Below are 22,892 nucleotides of genomic sequence, written 5' to 3'. Positions count from 1 at the left end.
ATTTCAGAAGGCACTAAAAGAAAACAATTTTCTTAACAATTTACATTATAGTGAAGAGAATTATTAAATATAATGAAAACGAAAGGTGAGAGTAAACAAACAGATCTGTTAACCTCCTTTTTTGTTTACATATTAAAACAATTCTTAACAGTTATTTACCCAATTTAAATTAAACCATTTAAATCACGTGAATAAAAAAAAAATATTTGGATCCATCTTTTCATGAGCGCTCATCATATATGATATATAGAAATATGTACATTGGACATACGTACATTCAAACATATAACACAAAACACAAGTGTGCACACATAATATAATACATACAACACATAACACAATAGTAAAGGCCTTATAACTTTTTACAGGTAAAATCTCTATTGCAATGTTTAAAAACTCTATAGTCAAAAAAAAAAAAAAATAGAACTGATCAGCAAAACATTAACCTAGGTCTGTATGAGCTCAAAAAAATAAAATAGAACTTCATGATATGGGAAAGGGCAATAATAAAATAGATATTGAAAAAAGCATCCTGGTTCTGTCGCAGATGTAAGGATAACCAAATTGGAGTTTTGGATATCAGCTATTATGGATTTGAGCTAAATCATCTTCTTTTTGGTCTGTAGAAATCGCTTTAGTTAATCTCTCTGGAATCCAAATCAGCTGCTGTTCTCCCTGTGGAAACACAAAAACAGACCCCCGATTCCAGACAATTACTGGGTCAGGACCTTTCCATTGTCCTGTTAGAATATCTTTCCAAAGTACCTTGGGCTTATGTACATTTTTTGGACACATATGCCTTTCTGCAGCACTAAGTCCTGATGAATCCAAATTTAAAAAGTTTAGAGTAAAAAGCGTTATTTTAAGTTTATCTTTGGGGAATATATACCCCTTCCCAATTCCATCTTTTTGCTTTAATAAGTACATTTTAATAGTTTGATGAGCTCTTTCAACTATGCCTTGACCCTGTGGATTGTATGGGATTCCTGTTATATGAGTAATGCCAAATGATGAGCAAAATTGTTTAAAAGAAGTAGACGTATAACCAGGGGCATTATCTGTTTTTAACTGTTTTGGAATGCCCACAGTGGCAAAATTTTGTAAGCAATGAGCTATAACATCTTTAGTTTTTTCGCCGGCATGAAGGGAGCCCATCAAAAATCCAGAAGAAGTATCAATTGTAACATGCAAATATTTTAATTTTCCAAATTCTGGCAAGTGTGTGACGTCCATCTGCCAAATATGGTTAGGCATCAATCCTCTAGGATTGACTCCAAGATTAACTTGTGGTAAAAAGGTCACACAATTTTGACATTGTTTTATTATTTGTCTAGCTTGTTCCTTAGTTATTTTAAAACGCTTTTGTAAAGTATTAGCATTGACATGGAATCTTTCATGAAAATTTATAGCTTCTTCTAGTATAGAGAAAATATGTATGTCACGTGTAGTTTTATCTGCTAAATCATTGCCCAAACTAAGGGCTCCAGGCAATCCTGTATGTGCCCTGATATGTCCTATAAAGAATGGATCTTTTCTGTCCCAGATTAAACTTTGTATAGTGGAAAACAAAGAGAAAACAGTAGAAGAAGGGGAAATTCTACCAGCATCTTCAAGGGATACTATAGCATTAACTATATACTGGCTATCAGAAAATAAATTAAATACAGAATCTTTAAACATCACAAAAGTTTGTAATACTGCATTAAGCTCTACCTTTTGAGCTGATTGTTTGGGTACTAAAAATGTAAAAGTTTGATTAGGTGTAATTATTGCTGCTGTACCATTATTTGACCCATCAGTGAATATATTTGGAGCATTCATGATAGGTGTTTTTCTTGTCATTTTTGGAAAAATTACAGGATGCAATGACCAAAAAGACAATAAAGGATTAGATGGTAAGTGGTTATCAAATGAAACATTAGATTTGCACATTATTATTGCCCAAGTATTTAACTCATTAGCTAATTCATCAATTTGATTCATAGTATATGGAGTAATAATTTTATGGGGAGAAATTCCAAACACTGCCTTTGCTGTTTTTATTCCTTTGAGTATTAATTGTCCTACAGCCTCAGGATATCTAGTAAGAATAGTGTTAGGAGAATAAGATAAATGTATCCATAATAATGGACCTTCTTGCCAAAATACTCCTGTAGGAATATTTTTTGTTGGTAGTACAATAAATAATAAAGGCAAACTTATATCAATTCTATCCAAATGCATATTTTCCATATATGTTTCAATGATTTTTAATGCCTTTCTTGCTTCAGGCGTTAACATTCGGGGTGAATTTGGATCTGATGGACCTTTTAGGATATCAAATAAAGGTCCCAATTCTCCTGTTGGAATACCTAGATAAGGCCTTATCCAATTTATGTCTCCTAATAACTTTTGAAAGTCATTAAGTGATTTGAGTTGATCTACTCGTATTTGAATTTTTGGTGGACGGACCATGGTTGAGGATAATAGAACTCCTAAATAATTAATTGGAAAATTTAATTGCACTTTATCTATTGCTATCTCTAGATTATAATTTTTTAATAAGTTTGTAAGTGTGGCATAACATTCTAGCAATGTGTTTTTAGCTTTGTGTGCCAATAACACATCATCCATATAGTGAAATATTTGTAGTTCAGGATTTTGATTTCTAAGTGGCTGGATTACTTTGTTAACATAAATTTGACACATAGTTGGGCTGTTAGCCATCCCTTGAGGGAGTACTTTCCATTCATATCTCTGATCAGGACCTTCATGATTTAGTGCAGGGATAGTAAATGCAAAACGTGGACTATCCTCAGGATGAATTGGAATTGAAAAAAAACAATCTTTAATATCTATAACTAAAACATACCAAGTTTTTGGCAAAGCAGACAATTGAGGAATCCCCGATTGAGCAGGTCCCATAATGACCATTTCATTGTTAATGGCTCTTAAATCTTGCAGTAATCTCCATTTACCAGATTTCTTTTTGATGACAAAAATGGGAGTATTATGGGGAGATACAGAAGGTTGTATATGTCCTTCCGCTAATTGTTGTTTGACCAGATCATGGGCTACTTGTGTCTTTTCTTTAGTCAAGGGCCACTGAGGAACCCATACTGGTCTTTCTGATTTCCATGTAATTTTTATTGTCTCAGTGGCCCTTTGTGAAAATCCAACCCATGTCTGTCTGTTCTTTGATCTATTTGTATTGGTGCTGCTATACATTGTTCTTGTCTTTCTAATCTTTTTCCTTTCCTAAAACCTTGTCTAGCCATAATAGTGGGTGCATTTTGATTGATATTATTTGTTAATGTCAAACCTAATTGATCTAAGACATCTCGTCCCCATAAATTTACGGGAAGATGATCCAATACATATGGCTGTATAGTTCCTTCACATCCTTCAGGATCCTTCCAATCTAATAGCATTGCACTTCTATCGGGATTAGTCGCCACTCCTAGGCCTCGAAGCGATTGAGTGGCTTGTTGTAATGGCCAATGTTTTGGCCATTCTTGACGAGAGATGATGCTAAGATCTGCACCTGTATCCAGTAGCCCATTAAATTCATGTCCTTGAATATTTAGTTTTAGCATGGGGCGAGAATCTAAATTTAAAGAAAGCATAGCCCAATCTACACCTGTGGAGCCTAATCCCTTGGAACCTCTTTCTACAACATGACTGGAAAATTTATCATGTAGGCTTGGTATTATTAGTAACTGTGCTATTCTATCTCCTGGTGAAATTACTGATATACCCTTTGGAGAACTGGCTATAATTTTTATTTCACCTTCATAATTGGAATCAATTACCCCAGGACTTATCAAAAGTCCTTTTAGAGTAGAAGAGCTGCGTCCCAATAATAAGCCTACTGTTCCTTTGGGAAGAGGTCCTTTTACCCCTGTGGGAATGATTTGAACTCCCATCTCTGGAGTTAGTACTGATTTGGTGGAGGCGCAGATGTCCAACCCTGCGCTCCCTCTGGTTTGTCTGATGAGGGATCTGATGTGCTGGGCACTACCCTGACGGGGTTGCTGGGGTTGCTGGGTTCCTCCAGTGCTCCGTATATTTGTGGTTTGGGGCCCCGGAGCATTGGGGCCCCCTGTCCATTTTTTGGCAACGGAGCCTGATGCCTTTGTCCACGATATTGTGGATAAACACCTTGTCCTTGTTCGTTTTTTGATAATGGAGTACCCTCTATGGTGGTTTGAGGACGGTATTCATTAGCCCAATATAATGGAGTACCCTCTATGGTGGTTTGAGAACGGCATTCATTAGCCCAATGTCTCCCTCTACGGCATCGTGGGCAAATACCCGGTATTCTACTTGTTTGATACCTAGTTTTGTTAAACCCTCCTCCTATGGGGCAATTCCTTTTAAAATGTCCTGTTTGTTGACAATTGTAGCATGTTCTTGGCCTGGCATCTAAAGCCTGTTTTACTGCAGCTGCCACAATTTGCCCTTGTTCATTAATGTCTCTGGCATCCAAAACCTGTTTTACTGCAGCTGCCACAATTTGCCCTTGTTCATTAATGTCTCTGGCATCTAAAGCCTGTTTTACTGCAGCTGCCACAATTTGCCCTTGTTCATTAATGTCTCTGGCATCTAAAGCTTGTTTTACTGCAGCTGCCACAATTTGCCCTTGTTCATTAATGTCTCTACATAATTTAATATATGTGTTTAAATCTTCCTGTTTCCATGGTCTAATGATATCTCTACACCAACGATTCGCTTGGTCATAAGCCAGTTGTTTTATAAATGGCATTGCTTGTTCTGTATTCCCAAAAACTCTGGTAGCTGTTTGAATAAGCCTATCTACAAATTCAGCGTAAGGTTCATTAGCTCCTTGTATTATCTTAGATAATTGACCTTGTAAACCTCCAGGTTCTTGTAAAGACTTCCATGCCCTAACTGCATCTACAGCAATTTGTAAATATACACCAGGATCATATGCAAGTTGTTGCTGCCGATCCTCATAAGGTCCCTTTCCTAACAACATATCTAGATTTCTCTGAGGATAACCAGCTGCTGCATTTCGACTAGCCGTCTCCTTGCAAAATTCCTCATTGGCAACCTTCCATAACAGGTATTGTCCTCCATTTAGCACAGCTTTACACAAACTAGCCCAATCTGCTGGCGTCATGCTTAAGTTGGTAATGGATTCGACCAAGCTTACAGTGAAGGGTGCTTGAGGACCATAGGTTGCTACAGCCTCTTTTAGCTCCTTCACTGATTTGAAATTTAAACCCTGGTAAGTTCGCTGCCCTCCTACCTCAAATACAGGGCATACTTGAGATCCTGTCTCAGGATCCAAACTATCAACTGCGGGGGTTGGGAGTCTCTTAGCATATGGAGGTGGTGCTGTTGATTGGACACTTATGCCCTCTGGTGATAGAGTGCTGTTAGTAGCAGTCTCCTGTAGAGGTGGCGCTGTTGGTTGAACACTTATGCCCTCTGGTGATAGAATGCTATTAGTAGCAGTCTCCTGTAGAGGCGGTGCTGTTGGTTGGACACTTACGCTCTCTAATAAAAGGGTCTTATTAGCAGTCTCCTGTTTTAAATTTTCCCCTGATAGATTTTTCTGCTCTAAACTTTCTTCCTCTGTCTCACTATCTCGAAAGACCTTCTCTTTCACTTGAATCTTTTCCTCTTTCTGACTAACTTGAGAGACTTCCTCTTCTACTTGAATCAATATGTCTTCTTCTTCCTCTACCTCTGTCTGAACTGAAGGCTTTGGACTAAGCAAACTAGATACCAACGTCCACAATGACAATGTGCCAACTGGCAGAGTCCCTGGGTTGTTCTTTTCTATTCTTTTTAAATCTTCACCATGATGGTTCCATTGTGATATATCTAACAGCTCCTCCTTAAAAAGCCATGGGCTATATTCTTGTATTACATCAACGTATGCCTTGACTGCTCTTGATTTTACTGGGAAGCTTCCTTCCTCTAACAATTTACTTAACACTCTTTCGGTTTGTTTTTTACTAATTGCTGATCCCGTATTTCTACTATAATACAACCCAACAAGATGACGCCAAACAAAACCGAGACAGAATCCAATAAAAAGGGAACCACACAAAATCATTATAACAGCCTTTCTATCCTCCTGACATATGCATCCGTCCTTTCTCCCTATCTGTTCCTCAAACACAAATAGTTTTTCCTCAGATGTGAGTGGTTTGTCTTCCCTCTTACTCATCTCCAGGGACAGGAAAGTTAAAACAAAAACGAAGCAAAACAAAAGAGGAGACTTAGAATGGCTCCCCATCCTCTCGCCCTGCCCTCAGGGGCGAGCAGTTTACTTACCCTCAGTTGCTCCCCGTGCGAGCCACCAAATGCCGAAGTCTGGCTTGGCACAAATCAGGAGCCACTTGTCAAAAAGAAACTAACTTTATTTTTAGAACTACAAACGCCAAACAAAACAGCTCCAGGGAAAAACCCTCAGAGCCCAACTGCCACCACCGGCTTCCACAAGCCTCTCTCCCCCACACCAGCCTCTCAACCTCCCACAATCCTCCTCCTCTTGAGGCCGATTGGCTGGGTTGCGTGGGCAGAGCCAAAGAAGTCACCCAATGAGCAGCTCCGTGGAGGAGCCAATCAGCTAGATGTTGCTGGGGCAGCTGTGAGCCAATCATCAGCTGGCAGTCTGAAGGGCAGGGAAACAGCCCAATGAACATCACCGCAGAGGAGCCAATCAGCTAGATGTTGCTGGGGCAGTCTGAAGCTTGCTGGCAGCTGGAAGTTTGCTGGGGCCCCTTTGGCTGTGGCTCTCAACACTACGGCAAGTTCCAATGGGGCATTGATTCCTTTGCTCCAACTATGGATTGTGCAAGGAGTTTTGGAAGCAAATGACAAAGTAGGGCAGGACAAGAGAGTTTTCTTTACAAAACATTGTAAATCAAAGAGTGACTATTGTCTTTGAATGAAGATTTTATCGTTGTTGTTGTTTTTGCTTCTGAATGAAGCTTCAATTTAAGACTAAACTCCTCAACACAGACCCCAACATCCATTATACATTTAGGTTATGTACAATCAGTTTACATGTTTATAGATTTTCTTATACTTTTATTTATTTTTAACATATATGATTCTTTGTCCATAATAGTTTACTAATGTTTTAAAATACACATTTATGTTCATTTATGTATTATGAAGTATATTGTCCTAAAGACAAGAGCTTACACTTAATTATCTAGTTCTTATGCTATGTCATAACTAGCCCAAAGGTAAAAGCACAGTAAGGATCCAGTAATAGTTCTTGACCTTTAATTAATTTAAAAAAAGACCCTCTCCTCAATAAGTGATGTCAGTGATATTGAAAGTTTGTTTCTACAAACAATAAATTCAACAGAAAATATCAAAAACAAAATGGGAAATTCAGCATGTTAAGTGCATACAGAATAAGCATAGTTGTATAATTAGTTGTTTGAATAACCTGTCTTGATTTTGCTAAAAATGATTGAAATTATTTTAATATAGCAAAGTCTCCTAAATATAATAATTATATTTCCTGTGTGGCAGTGGTCAGAAGACATTTTGAAAACAGAATGAAGTTACATTATTATGAACATAACTGATAAATAAAGTCCATTGTGCAGGGATATTTAGAGTTTCATACTCTGTGTGGCAAGGTATAGTTTCACTAAAGTCAATATAAAGAGAAAAGAGAAAGATATGAAGTATTAATTTTCATTTTTGATTCAAAATGTGTCTGAAATTTAATAGCCAAATATAGCTAGAGCAATGCAAGACCTCAATTGCAATAGACATCATGCAGAGGGAGAATTCAATTTTTACCATACAGATTTCATTCAATCAAGAGAACAATGAAACAAAAATGCTGTTCAGAAAAATGCCAAACTGCTTATTGACCAGTGGAATAGAAACTATTGGAACAAAGAGAATGTTATACCTCTAGGACTTATAGAGGTCCCTTTACAAGAAGCAAGTCCAGGATTTTAAGACAATGAAAAGAGATGAAATTATATTATGATATCTTCATTTAAAAATAAGTTTCTTGAGGAAAGAAACACATATATTAATCAATTCCAATTTGACAGGTCAAATGTCTCATTTTACTAGTTGTAAATTAAGACATTACATTTATCATTAGGGTTAAAATGTAGAACTTTTGGGCTGGGGATGTGGCTCCAGCGGTAGCACGCTCGCCTGGCATGCGTGCAGCCCAGGTTCGATTCCTCAGCCCCACATACAAACAAAGATGTTGTCCACTGAAAACTAAAAAAATAAATAAATAAATATTAAAATTCTCTCTCTCTCTCTCTCTCTCTCTCTCTCTCTCTCTCTTTAAAAAAATGTAGAACTTTCATATATATACATAAGTGTATTATTTTATCCAAAATTAATGTAATGTTTATCTATAAAAGCTCCAGGTTTAAAAAAAAGGAATAATTCAGTTTTAAAAATTCTTCTTCTTAAAGTGTCTTGAAGCAAGTATAAAGTAAAAAAAAATCAGATGTTCTCTGTCACTGAAGGGTCATTTTCCATTGAAAAGCCTCTTGATTATCAAACTAACTGAAACTTTTAAATAATAATTCAAAAGTATATCTGAAAGTATACAGGGTACTTTTCATGGATGATATTTAGAACCTGAATTGTTCTATTACTGAAAAACTATGTATGATCTGGGAAGAGAGTGGGAGACAGTAAAGTGCATATAGAATAAGCAGAGTTGTATATTTCTTTTCATCTTTTGCTCTGTAAAAGATTTATTTCCAATGCGGCTCACCTTTCCCCTCTTACCTCTTGGCTCCTGTTTTCTCCTTTCTTTCCTCTTCCTTCCTTCTCCTGCCACATTTTGCAGAACTCTCCTCTGCAGTCTCTCTTGGCCTCTCTCCTCTCCATCTACACTTTGTCACTGAGACATTTCAAGAGACTTTTATTTATTTATTTACTCAAAGCCACATAATGTTTGAAGTAATGTTTGTCTTAAAAAAAGTTTCAATGATGACATTTAAAAAATTATTAGTGGGCTGGGGATGTGGCTCAAGTGGTAGCACACTCACCTGGAATGCACAGGGCTCTGGGTTCGATCCTCAGCACCACATAAAAATAAAATAAAGATGTTGTGTCCACCGAAAACTGAAAAATAAATATTAAAATATTTCTCTCTCTCTCTCTCTCTCTCTCTCTCTCTCTCTCTCTCTCTCTCTCTCCCCGCCCCCCTCTCTCTCTCAAAAAAAAAAATATTAGTGGGAACATTAGCTGAAACATGAAACTAAAACATCTAAAGTGCACAGCTTTGAAAGCCCCCATTACTATGGCCTCAACCTCTCCTTCAGGTGTGACTCCCAAGCAATGGTCTCTCACTTATTCTCTCGCCACCCTGGAATGCCTACTCTATTTCTGAATGTGCCCTACAATGTCTGAGTAATACATCTTTGCTCATGTAGGTTCTTCTGCCTACACCTATTGCCAAAGTAGAACACAATGATATAGATTTCAGCTCTGTTCACAGCGTCTGTCAGGAAATAATTCCAATCAGATATTGAATAACCCATTTTAATTCAATTCTATAATTGAAATGGGAAAATAATCATATCTGCCAAAAAAAAGAATATATTAATCCATTTTATATACCTATTATGCACCTATTAGTGCACATGGGAATATAAATGTGATGGACTGGATCTTTCCCCCAATAGAGTAACCTCTACTTCAGCAGAAAACAAATATTTAAAAAATATTTTTTTTCATACATATTGTTAGAGAAATCATAAGGTAGAAATAACTAACCTCTGCTATGTTGGTCAGAAAGTGATTTCTTTAAAAAAGTCACTTTGACTGCAAGTGTTCCTCACACATGGATGAAAGCCTCTGCTTAGAACAGGGTGGGTCTAGTCATAGAAATAAGCTGGAGCCTAATGAGAAATGGGAGACCCACTGTGAAATATACCACAGCCTGAGAATAGGTTTGGATTTTTCTTATGAAACCATTGAGAAGTCTAGGAAGAATTTAAGCATATCAGTGAGAGGATAACTTTCAAGTTTATGAAATATTACTCTGTCTGCCAGGAGGAAACCTAACTATTTATCAAAATATCTGCAAAGGTTTAGATGATAAATAACAGATTATCTACAATGTGTCTAGAGTTTGAAGAACAGATATATCATCCTTTTAAAACTTTTTTTACATTTAATATAAGTATTTTTTATGTTTTTCCAAAGTAATGTATTTGGTATTAACATAGATAGGAAATAAATATTATTCATTTAAATATGGTTTATCAAATATTTTAATAATTATATATGCTCTCACATAATATTACTAACATTTATTAACAATTGAGAAGGCTTCTGAAAGTGAAATACATACAATGAATGTGCTTATTATTTAGTAATGATTTATTACATTAAATGATCTTTGCAATTGTCACCTTTAGTGTATATTTTATGGGTGTTTTTACTCAAAGAGAATATTAGAACAAATTGTTATCTAATTTACTTGCAGGATATCATTGAACTCTGTTTTCAAGACAGTCATTAGCAGTGATCACTTTTCTCTCACACGTTAGACTCTCACTTCCTGAGAATTAATGAGTGTAATTGATCATGGCAGACTGTTGGCATTTTCTAATGAAAAAGCAAGCTGTATCTTCCCAGAAATGGTTCTGCTCATGCTACCAGCTTGAGATGGGTTAGTTAAGGACAAATGAGGTAAGTCATTGGAAGCCTGTTATGTCTTCCTAATATCCTTCACACTGAAGATAAGTATTCAGAAATACCTCTGCTTATTCTAAGATAGGTTTAAGTTCTGTGGAGTTTTTAAGAAAAAGAAGACAAACTTATAAACACAAATTTGATACAAAAGTAAATATTTATAGTGAAAAGAGAAAGCACAGGAATGAATAGTCAACTAAAATTAGACCAATGATACATAATACAAAATCTAGGGGAAAAAATGTAGTATTGCTTAACACTGACACATCTCTTGATTATTACTTGGATGCATACTCTTTAATTAGCTCTGCATGAGACATTGATTTCTTGCTTTTATTTTCCATTTAAAGAATAGAAAGTTGATTTTTTCTGCCTTTAAATGTGGTTTAAAAAATATTGATAGTGGTATTTGTAAAATATGTGTCATAATTTACACAGTGATATTTGTTTTACTGTTTACAGTCTGGTGCTCTACAAAGTAAGGCTGGCAAATTATATTTTGTATGATTTCCAACATGAAAGAAGAAGTGTGGTTTTTATTTATTTTTTTGTACTTTACCCTCTGCATTTTTAAATATATTACTCAAAGGAATTTTCATTTTGAGGAGGCATCAAAGAGACACATTCCTTTGCTTGAAATTTTGACATGTCTGAATGTTGAAAGAATTTTCTACAAACTAGCTTCTGGTTATGTACACTTGAACTCTGCTACTTTATGTGCCACTGCTCCTATATTTCCAGTGCTTAGTACTACAGGATATGTCTACATGACAATAAAACCTCTGGACTTTGATTTTTATATAATTAAGCCAGTATCAGTCAATAAGTGAGAGGTGGAAAGTTTTTTGATTGTTATAACACATGCAAGACTAAATATAATTTAATGTCTAAAGAAGGACATTAAATTATCTAATTTACAAACTCTACAGCTCTCCAAACTCGAATATTCCAAATCAAAAATCACTTTGGCTGGACCCAAATAATGTCCATTGTTACTCCAAATGAAATAATATGTAATGGGAAAGTCAGAGAAAAAAATGATTATATTTTTAAAAAGAAGTATTTTAAGTTTACAAGAACATATGACCATTTGAACACATTACAAAGGAACTTCTCCTCCACAATATATAGACATTTTATAAGGCAGCTCCTCTCCAGCCTGATTGTGCAATAATTACTCCTTTTCATCAACTCTTTAAGAGGTGGCTATAATTATTCCTTTGCCTCAATTCTTCAAGAGGTGGCCAACTGCCCACCCCAGACACACACACACACACACACACACACACACACACACACACACACACACTGTTGCACTGTTATTAGATCTAGAGTGTTTCACTATTCTTTATGAATGTTTTTTTAAAAGATGCTAATAGGACAGAATATTACAGGGACACAGCCACATCAATGTTTATAGCAGCACAATTCACAATAGCTAAACTGTGGAGCCAACCTAGATGTCCTTCAATGGATGAATGGATAAAAAAAAATGTGGCATTTATGCACAATGGAATATTACTCAGCAATAAAAATGAATACGATTATGGCATTTGCAGGGAAATGGATGACATTAGAGAAGATTATGCTAAGTGAAGTTAGCCAATCCCAAAAAAACAAATGCTGAATGTCTTCTCTGATCTAAGGGGAGTGACTCAAAATGGGGTTGGAAGGGAGAGCAAGAGAGGAAGATTACCTCTAGATGGGGAATAGAGGTTGGAAGGAAAGGAAGGGAGAAGGGGAATAGCATGGATGGTGAAAGGAGACCCTCATCATTATACAAAATACATGTATGAAGATGTGAATTTGGTGTCAACATACCTTATATATAATTAGAGATATGATAAATTATGGTATAATGGTGTATTAAGAATTGTAATGCAAAAATAAATAAATTTAAAAATTTTTTAAAAGATACTAATTGGAAGCACATTAGATTAATATAGCTCCCATGTTTTAAGTTCCCATGTAAGCATAACAAAGCCTATAAAAACACACAGAACTATAAAATGAAAACTAGAGACTCTAAAAGTTTTGATTAACATGTTATCAAGATACATTTGTGTACACTAATGACATTTCAGCACAGATAAATAGTTCATACTTACACAGAAACTAGAGACTACCAGTTAGAAACCACCAACTAAACCTTAGCTAGGTCTTTGTACTCTAACCCAATCAAATACATTTTCTTCCTCTTTCTTCAGCATGAAAGCTCTTGCTGCCTGTATTGCTGCAGCTGAGACTCTTCTGACTCTGAGCACTGCCCAATTTGAAAATCATTCTTTACTCAAATTCTTTTAAATTTGTTTTGTCTAGAGGTCTTCTTTAAATCTGTTTTTCTCACACTGTGCCCATTCTTCTTAAATCATTCCTTTACTTAAAAATTCTTAGTACTTGGCTACTTGGATTATACCACTTTTGCTCCAAGGAGTCTGATAGACCCTCTCGTCACTTCTTATCTTAAATGTAACTTCCTCACCAAGCCTTTTTCCTACAATTCTGTTGGTATCATTTTTTTTTTTTTTTTGGTATCACGGGATACATTGATTTCTGTTATATTACCTATCCAAATTAATAATGATATACTTATTTGTTTATTATCCAATATTCTCCTGGTTCTAAACAGTGTATACCACATAAATAAGGAGTAAGAAAGGACTTAGAGTAAAGCCCCCTAGTAAGATAAACTCACATGGTCCTCATTCCCCTTAAGATGTGGTCAAGCTCTTCCTTTGAAGGAAGGATAGGAATGGAAGCAAGGGTGAAATGAAGGACTAGCCACAGAAAGTCAGAGACTGACCTTATCTCACTAAATATGTCCCTTGTCCTCCCACTATGGCTTCCAGCTGGTTCTCTCTGGGGTGGGGGAGACACTGACTAACCACAAATTCACTAAAATCATCGCCACTGTTCCAAATCTTCCAACTCAGTCACAAGAACAGTAATTATTTCCATAGATATTTATGGTAGGGTACACACATGTTCCAAACCACAGTTGGGATCAAAATCTTTGTTAGATTCTTTTAGACAGATCATATTGTTAAACTTGAAAATGGTATTCTGGATCTATAAGATGGGGTTTTCTGAATCCCAGTTGCTATTTTAAGGCAGGATTTTATTATATTGAATGAACGAGTGCATGCACTCACAGTAAGAAGTGTTTTTCTATGATCATAAGGGCAAATATTTATGGTTAATAGTAAATGGTAACAAAATAATTTATTAAAAATTAATTTACACTGCGACCGTGTTTTGAGGGAAATGAATATGTTTGAACTTGTGAGCAGAAAATTATCCAATGTTTTAAATTACCTATTCTGTTTTTGGGAGAAATCAAGTTCAACACACTGGGAATTAGACACCATGGAAATACAATGATTGCCTCTATTTTTCTTGCAATTCTCTTTCAAAAATTTTAAAAAGAAGTTTATACGCCTTAACTCATTTGAGCATAAAGACTTTGTGAGGTCAGTCTGTTCCCATGGCGGTAGACTTGGTCAATTTTAATTCTAGCCCTCTTTCTCCTTATTTACTGCATATCACTATGAAGCTCAGAATATCACATGATGTTTGCCATGGAATCCCTGAGGTGCTAGACCAAGTCTTACAGCTGCAGGATAATAAAATACATCTCAAATTTATTTAAGCCTCAGTTTAGTAGGATATTTTTTTGATATTTACAGATAAACATAATCAAGAATGATTCACTGACATAGAGATATTATTTAACAGATGGGTACAAGGCAAGTCAATAGGACTTACAAAAGTTTATACATAGAATAAGTGTTAGCTTGAATACAAATGAGGATTCTCTAAAAAGAAAGAATGAACAAATAAACTACGAGTTTGAAATCCAAGAGAATAACTCAACTTGCATTAAAACTAATATATTGAAATACATGATAATTTATTAGGTTGAACATTTAATAGTAAAAATAGCTAACATAGTCACTTTTTCATATACATTTGCTTATTTTATTCTCAGAATAACTCTACTGCAGGATTGCTATATTATGTTCAACCTACAGGGGGAAAGTTGAGGGTGTAAGATGTTAGTGTTTTTAAGGAAGTAGTTCCAAGTGACACAGACCACAAATGACAGAACTGTCATGCAGATTCAGGTGTCTGGCTCCAGCAGTTATGCTGTTCACCGTGACCTTACGTGATTCCTCACTACTCTGCTTATCATAGCCTTATGATCATCTATGAAACAGATTTTTCATCCTAATTTTAAGATAAAGTAACCAGAGTTTAACTAACTGAAAAATAGAGTTTTGAAGTGTAATAAATAGAGACAACATATTAACACTTACATAGCATTTAAGTGTGCTTCAGGCATGGTCAAAAATAATTTGTAAATGTTAACCCACTTACTTCTCATACTACAACAGCAATTGGTGAGGCTGGAATTATTTGTTAACTCCATTTTACAGAATAGAAAAGTAAAGCACGGAAAAGCTAAGAAACTTGTCCAAAGTAACTTGGCCAGTAAGAAGAGCAGCTGGGATTCCAACTCAGGAAATCCAGCTTCAACTTTTGGCTTTTAAGTGCCTCAATAACAAAGCATATTACTTCTGCTCCACTGTTAAGTAGTAATAGCTAGTAAAATGTATAGAAGAAACAGAAAATATGTATTAAGGAAAGCTTTATGGGTATAGAAACATGAGTTGTATGCTCCTTAAAGAGAAAAGTAAGCAGCAATAACAAGTAAAATATTTACAAAGTCTGGGAATATCATGGTCAAGTAGAAGGGTAATGACATTCAATATGATCAACTATATTTAAAAATCTAATAAGCTCTAACTTACAACTTTGAGATTTTAAAAAAATCCAAAACTGACTAGTTTTTCTTTCACCAATAGTTGCTTCAGTTCTTGACCATTACCAATTTGTTCAATTCAATTCCATGATAAATTCTGTTTTCACTAGGTGTTCTAAACCCTATGAAAATAAAATTTAAAAGCTGTTTCCTCCATTCAAGTACACTGTAATCTAAATTTTTATATTATAAAACTCACCACTGTCATGTTCACAATTTCTCCTTCAATTTTTAGATCTGTCTGATTTCAAAACATTAATAAATAATTCAACAGAGGAGTTCAATAATCATTTAATTTTTAATTAATTGATTAATTTATTTTAATTAGTTGTATATGACATCAAAATACATTTTAATTTATTGTACACAATGCAGCACAACTTTTCATTTCTCTGGTTGTACATGATGTAACATTGCACCACATGTGCAGTCATACGTGTACCTAGGGAATGATGTCCATCCCATTCCACCATCTTTCCTGCCTCCATACCCCTTCCTCCCCTTCTCCCAATAAAAGTTCCTCTGTTTTCCCCATCCCCCGCACCCATTATGGATCAGCATTCATTTATCAGACAGAAGATTCGGCCTTTGGTTTTGGGATTGGCTTAATTCACTCAGCATGATGTTCTCTACTTCCCTTCATTTACCTGAAAATGTGTTAATTTTATTCTCTTTAATGCTTAGTAGTATTCCATTATGTATATATACCACACTTTCCTTATCCATTCATTTATTGAAGGACATCTAGGTTGCTTCCACAGTTTAGCTATTGTGAATTGAGCTGCTAAAAACACTGATGTGTCTGGATTAGTATAGTGTGCTGATTTTAAGTCCTTTGGGTATAGACCAAGGAGTGGGATACCTTGGTCAAATGGTGGTTTCATTCCAAGTTTTCTAAGGAATCTCCATCCTGCTCTCCAGACTGGTTGCACCAATTTGCAGTCCCACCAACAATGTATGAGTTTGCCTTTTCCCCCACATCCTCGTCAACATTTATTGTTGTCTATATTCTTGATAACTGCCATTCTGACTGGCATGAAATGAAATCTCAGAGTAGTTTTGATTTACATTTCTCTAATTACAAGAGGTGTTGAACATTTTTTTTCCTGTATTTGGAGGTTGAATGTATATCTTCTTCTGAGCAGTGTCTGTTCAGCCCATTTGTTGATTGGGTTTTTTGGTTTTTTTGGTGTTAGGTTTTTTGAGTTCTTTATATGCTCTGGAGATTAGTGCTCTATCTGATGTTTGAAGGGTAAAAAATTTTCTCCCCAAATGTAGGCTCTCTTTGCATCTTATTGTTTCTTTTGCTGAGAAGAAGCTACTTACTTTGAGTCCATCCATTTATTAATTCTTGATTTTATTTCTTGCGCTTTAGGAGTCTTGTTAAGGAAGTCAGGGACTAATTTGATATGATGAAGATTTGGGTCTATTTTTTTCTCTATTAAGTTCAGGGTCTCTGGACTACTTCCTAGGTCTTTGATCCACTTTGGTTTTAGTTGTGCATGATGAGAGACAGGAGTTTATTTTCATTTTGCTGCAGATGAATTTCCAGTTTTCCCAGCAATTATGTATTTGGCACCTTTGTCTAGTATAAGATAATTAACTGTATTAATTAACTGTATTAATGTGGGTTTGTCTCTGTGTCTTCTATTCTGTACCATTGGTCTACATGTCTATTTTGGTGCCAATACCATGCTTACCATTTTTGTTACTATAGCTTTGTAGTATAGTTTAAGGTCTGATATTGTGATGCCTCCTTCTTCGCTCTTCTTGCTAAGGATTGCTCTGGCTATTCTGGGTTTCTTATTTTTACAAAATAATTTTATGGTTTTTTTTTTCTGTTTCTATTCAGGATGACAATGGGATTTTAATTGGAATCACATTGAATCTGTATAATGCTTTGGGTATATGGCCAAAATTAACAATATTAATTTTGCCTATCCAAGAGCATGGGAGATCTTTCCATCTTCTAAGGTCTTCTTCAATGTCTTTTTTTAGTGTTTTATAGTTTTCATTGTAGAGATTGTTCACCTCTTTTGTTAAATTGATTCCCAAGTATTCTATTTTTTTTAGGCTACTGTGAATGGGGTAGTTTTCCTAATTTCTCATTCAGAGGATTTACCACTGATATGTAGAAATACTTTTGATTTATGCATACTGACTTTATATTATACTACTTTTCATTAATTGATTCTAGAAGTTTTCTGATGGAGTTTTTGGGATCCTCTAAGTATAGAATCATGTTGTCATCAAATAATGATAGTATTTCGTATTTGTATCCCTTTAATTTCTTTTGTCTAATTGCTCTGGCTAGAGTTTCAAGGAGTATGTTAAATAGAAGTGGTGAAAGAGTGCACCCCTATCTTGTTCCAATTTTTAGAGGGAATGCTTCTAATTTTTCTCCATTTAGAATGATGTTGGTCTTGGGTTTAGCATAGATAGTTTTAGAATAGATAGTTTTTGTTAATATATGTTCTTTCTATCCCTAGTTATTCTAGTATTTTGAACTGAAAGGGTGCTGTATTTTGTCAAATGCTTTCTCTGCCTCATTGATATAATCATATGATTTGTATCTTTAAGTCTATTGATGTGATCAATTATATTTATTGATTTCTGTGTGTTGAACAAACCTTGCATCTCTAGAACAAATCCCACTTCATTATGGTGCACTATTTTTAAACATGTTTTTGTATCCAATTTGCCAGAATTTTATTGAGAATTTTTGCACCAATGTTCATCAGGAATTTTGGTATAAATTTTTCTTTCCTTGATATGTCTCTGCCTGGTTTTAGTATCAGGATTATACTAGCTTAGTAGGATGAGTTTGGAAGGGTTCCTTTCTTATCTATTTTATGAAATAATTTGAGGAATATTGGTATTAATTCTTCTTTGTAGGTCCTGTAGAACTCAGCTGTGAATCCGTCTGGTCCTGATCTTTTCTTGATTGGTAGGCTTTAAATGACATCTTCTGTTTCCTTGCTTGAAATTGATCTGTTTCAATTGTGTATGTCCTCTTGACACAATCTGGGTCAATCATGCCTCTAAAAGTTTGTTGGTATCTTTGAGGTTTTCCATTTTACTGGAGTATGAATTTTCAAAATAATTTTTAATTATCTTCTGTATTTCAATAGTGTCTGTTGTGATAGTTCATTTTTCATCACAAATTTTAGTGATTTTGGTTTTCTCCCTCCTGTTCATTAAAGTGGCTAAGTGTTTGTCAGTTTTATTTATTTTTTCAAAGAAAAAGCTTTATGATTTGGCAATTTTTTTTAGTTGTTTCTTTTGTTTAAATTCCATTGATTTCCAGCCTGATTTAAATTATTTCCTATCTTCTAATACTTTGGGTGTTGGTTTGTTCTTCTTTTTCTAGGGCTTTGAGATGTTAATGGTCAGTTGTTTAATTGTTGACTTTTTCTTTTTTTTTTAAATGAATGATCTTAATGCAATGAACTTTCCTCTTAGCACTGCCTTCATGGTATCCCAGAGATTTTGGTAAGTTGTATCAGAGTACTCATTTACCTTCAAGAACTTTTTTATCTCCTCCCTGATGTATTCTTTTAACCATGAGTCATTCAATAGTGTATTGTTTAGTCTCCAGGTGTTGGACTAGTTTCTCTTTTTAATTTTATCATTGATTTCTAATTTGATTCCATTATAGTCAGAGAGAATGCAAGGTGATATCTCTATTTTAATGTATTTGTTAAGACTTGCTTTGTGGCATAACATATGGTCTATTTTAGTGAACGATCCATGTGCTACTGAGAAGAAAGTATCTTCACTCATTTCTGCATGGAATATTCTATGTATGTCTGTTAAGTCCAAATTATTGATTGATTATTGAGTTCCATTGAGTTTTTGTTTAGTTTTTATTTGGAAAATCTATCCAGTGGTGAGAGAAGTGTATTAATATCACCCAGTATTTGGTTCTTGTAGTCTGTTTGGTTCTTGTAGTTGAGAAGGGTTTGTTTGATATACATAGATGCCCCATTGTTTGGGGCATAGATATTTGTGATTGTTATGTCTTGTTGATGTATGGATCCCTTAAGCAGTATAAAGTGTTCTTCTTTATCTCTTTTCAATACCACTGGTTTGACGTCCACTTTATCTGGAAACCCTTGTTTGTTTTTGTGGTCTATGTGAGTGGTACGTTTTTTTCCAACCCTTTTACCTTCAGTCTGTGGATGTCTTTTTCTGTGAGATGAGTCTCTTGAAGGCAGCATATTGTTGGGTTTTTTTAAAATCCAATCTGTCAATCTATTTCTTTTAATTGATGAGTTTGGGCCATTCACATTCAGGGTTATTATTGAAATATAATTTGTATTCCCAGACATTTTTGATTATTTTTGGTTTTTAACTTGACTTGGTTTCTCCTTTGATTGGCCTTTCTGTTAGTGTAGTTCCTCCCTTTGTTGGTTTTCATTGTTGTTTTTCATTTTCTCCTTCTGGAATATTTTGCTGAGGATGTTCTGCAGTGCAGACTTTTTCACTGTAAATTCTTTTAACTTTTGTATATCATAAAATGTTTTTATTTCATCATCAAATCTGAAGCTTAACTTTGTTGGTTATAAGATTCTTGGTTGGTATCCATTTTCTTTCAGAGTTTAGTATATGTTGTTCCAGGATCTCTGGCTTTGAGGGTCTAGGTAGAAAATCTGCTGAGATACAAATCAGTCTCCCCCCATATGTGATCTGATTTCTCTCTCTTTGGGCATTTAAGATTATATCATTATTCTTTATGCTAGGCATTTTCATTATAATGTGTCTTGGTATAGATCTGTTGTAATTTGTTTACATTTGGTGTCCTGTAGGCCTCTTGTATGTGATTTTTCAATTTATTCTTCATATTTGGAAAATTTTTTAATATTATCTCATTGAAGAGATTGTGCATTCCTTTGTTTTGAATCTCTGTGCCTTCCTCTATACCAATAAATCTTATATTTGGCCTTTTGATGTTATCCCATAATTCTTAGATTTTTCTGTACATGGTTTCTTACCATCTTTACTGTGTGGTCAACTTTTCTTCCTGATTATATACTTTGTCTTCATTATCTGATGTTCTGTCTTCCCAGTGACCTAGATTGTTGGTGATGCTTTATATTGAGTTTTTATGTTATTGTTTCCTTCATTTCAAGGATTCCTGATTGCTCTTTTTTTTATTTTCCAGAATCTCTTTTTCTTGAAGTAATGTTTTGCTACCTGTATTTGCTCCCTTAACTCTTTGTGTGATCAATGGTTGCCTGTATTTGCTCTCTTATTTTTTTTTTTTTTGGAGTGATTAACTTTTGCCCGTATTTGCTCATGTAAGTCATTCTTTAACTCACAGATAATTTTACTTATGTTTATTCTATACTCCTTCTCTGACATTTCATCAACTGTGATGTCACGGATTCTGTTATTGTAGTATCCTGGTTTGTTTGGGGCACTTTCTTCCCTTGTTTTTTCATATTGCGTATGTGTATTCCTTTCTTACAGCTCAGATCTGAGATACTACAGGTTTTACACTATAATTTTGTACTATCCATGCAGATTATCTGTACCTCACCTTGGTCTTGGGCTTTCAGACCCTTCCAGTGTCCCATGGTGGATGCTACTACAACAAAAGTTGGTGGCAGCAATAGGGGAGGTAACTTGAGATAGCAGTGGAGGTATCCCAAGATGAATGCAACCACTTTCAGAGATGGGGCTAAAAGGGTGAGCATTATACTGGCTTTGGGATGCATGTGCAGAGATGCAGCTGCTTCTACTCCCTGTTGTTGCAAGGAGGAGGCTACTCCATTGCAAGGGCTATGGCAATGGCCTGGGCCTGGGTTCCAGGGTGGATTTGCAGGTCAGTGGAGGAGGTTCTAGTCCTGGGCCTGAGACCCCATGCAGGTCTCAATAGTTGTTTCTTGAGCAACTACTATTTTCCAGACACTGTGACAGATGTAGAGACAGCAGAGTTTTTAAAAATATACTTTTAGTTGTAGATGGACACAAAAAATTATTTATTGATTTATTATCATATTTTTTTAATGTGGTGCTGAGGATCAACCCCAGTGTCTCACATGTGCTAGGCAAGTGCTCTCCCACAACCCCAGGCCCAGGACAGCAGAAATTTGATAGCAAGGAGAAACATATAAAAAAGTAACTACATTGTAATGAGGCAGGCATAGTGAGGTAGCAGAATCTGCAATTTGACATTAGACAAGACAGAATGGAGGGGATGAAATGTAAATGAGAAATTTAGAAAGTAATTTCTAAGGTCTAATATTTAATTCAAGAAATACTAGTGTGACTTTACTATACAACAGTTATTGTGATCAGTGGTGGTGAAAACCCACTCAAAAATTCAGACCTGATTCTATCCTTCCAATATTTTCAGGCTAACAATCAGTGTAGTATTACAACTAGTAACAGTTGCCAGAGAATAAAGACCTGGGGCAGTAAAGGAAGAGAGGAATGACAGACTGAGGGATAGATCATGGCAAGGTCATCTGGAATATGCAGAGTATATTCAGCCTCTAAATATGCAGCTCCAAAAAGAAGGACCAACTACAAGGAGAAAGAGTCATATCAGAGGGCACGTGGGAATCAATTCCAACACATGAATCCGATAAGATATATATTTTTCGAAAGGTCAGAGATCCAGATAAATCTGGAAAGAGCAAGAATCAGTGCATAGCAAAGATGGCTGAAAAGCACACTGTGCTGATGATTCAGAGGTATTAATTTTCTTTGAAAATAGCAGTTCAGGCCTTCCAGCGATGTCTTACCAAGTTAAAGTAGATTTTTCCTTGGCACTAATAAAGCAAAATGTCAGAACCTATGGGAATGATAGTTTATTTCACTTTACAAAGTCCTCTGCAAATAAAGGCAATGCAAACTGAACCTCATTTGAATTGCTTATATAGAATTTTAAAATGCAGAATTATAGTTCTTTGAATACACTGAAAAGCAAGAAATTATTCGCAATGAAAATGATTTCTTAACACTTTTTAGTAAATTTCAAATTTATGTAGAAGGCTTTTGCTGATAACTTCAACAAACACATTTTGTTTTATAATGTACAATGTTAGACCTTGTATGGATTAGATGATGTTGAGATGTAATTTGATATTTCTTTTCAAGGTGGCTTTGTAGCTTTAAACTTTGAGGAGTCCCTTTTGTTCCCAGGATTCAGCAATAACAAAAAAAATACAAAATAGTAAGCTGAACAAATACAGGACTTGCAAAAGGTAAACACCTCTGTAATTAAACATAAAACTACAATATCAGCTTAAATTGTGCATCTACAGTCAGAAGCCTATTAAGGCTAAGAAGCACAATTTTTCTATAGCAGAGAGTAAACATACACCATAGGGGACAGAAGAAATTTGTTAGGCTCAATATATACGAGGAAGATCTAGGCCAGAAAGTCCTCCTATTAATT

General features: G+C 35.2%; 1 long non-coding RNA gene across 1 annotated transcript in view; it reads right to left on the bottom strand.

Moving 5' to 3' along the window:
* LOC144364866 (uncharacterized) overlaps window positions 1–22,892 on the bottom strand; it is a 37,386-nt gene that overhangs the window by 5,571 nt on the left and 8,923 nt on the right. The window contains exons 2-4 of the long non-coding RNA XR_013422966.1: window positions 9,739–9,863; window positions 9,009–9,084; window positions 8,746–8,860 (exon numbers count right to left, since the gene is read on the bottom strand). This is a non-coding gene — a long non-coding RNA (uncharacterized LOC144364866). The remainder of the gene's footprint in view (window positions 1–8,745; window positions 8,861–9,008; window positions 9,085–9,738; window positions 9,864–22,892) is intronic.

This window comes from Ictidomys tridecemlineatus, chromosome 1, assembly GCF_052094955.1.
Source record: "Ictidomys tridecemlineatus isolate mIctTri1 chromosome 1, mIctTri1.hap1, whole genome shotgun sequence".
NCBI classification, from domain to species: domain Eukaryota; kingdom Metazoa; phylum Chordata; class Mammalia; order Rodentia; family Sciuridae; genus Ictidomys; species Ictidomys tridecemlineatus.
Note: the sequence above shows the minus strand (reverse complement) of the source record. Positions and strands in the feature narration are given on the sequence as shown.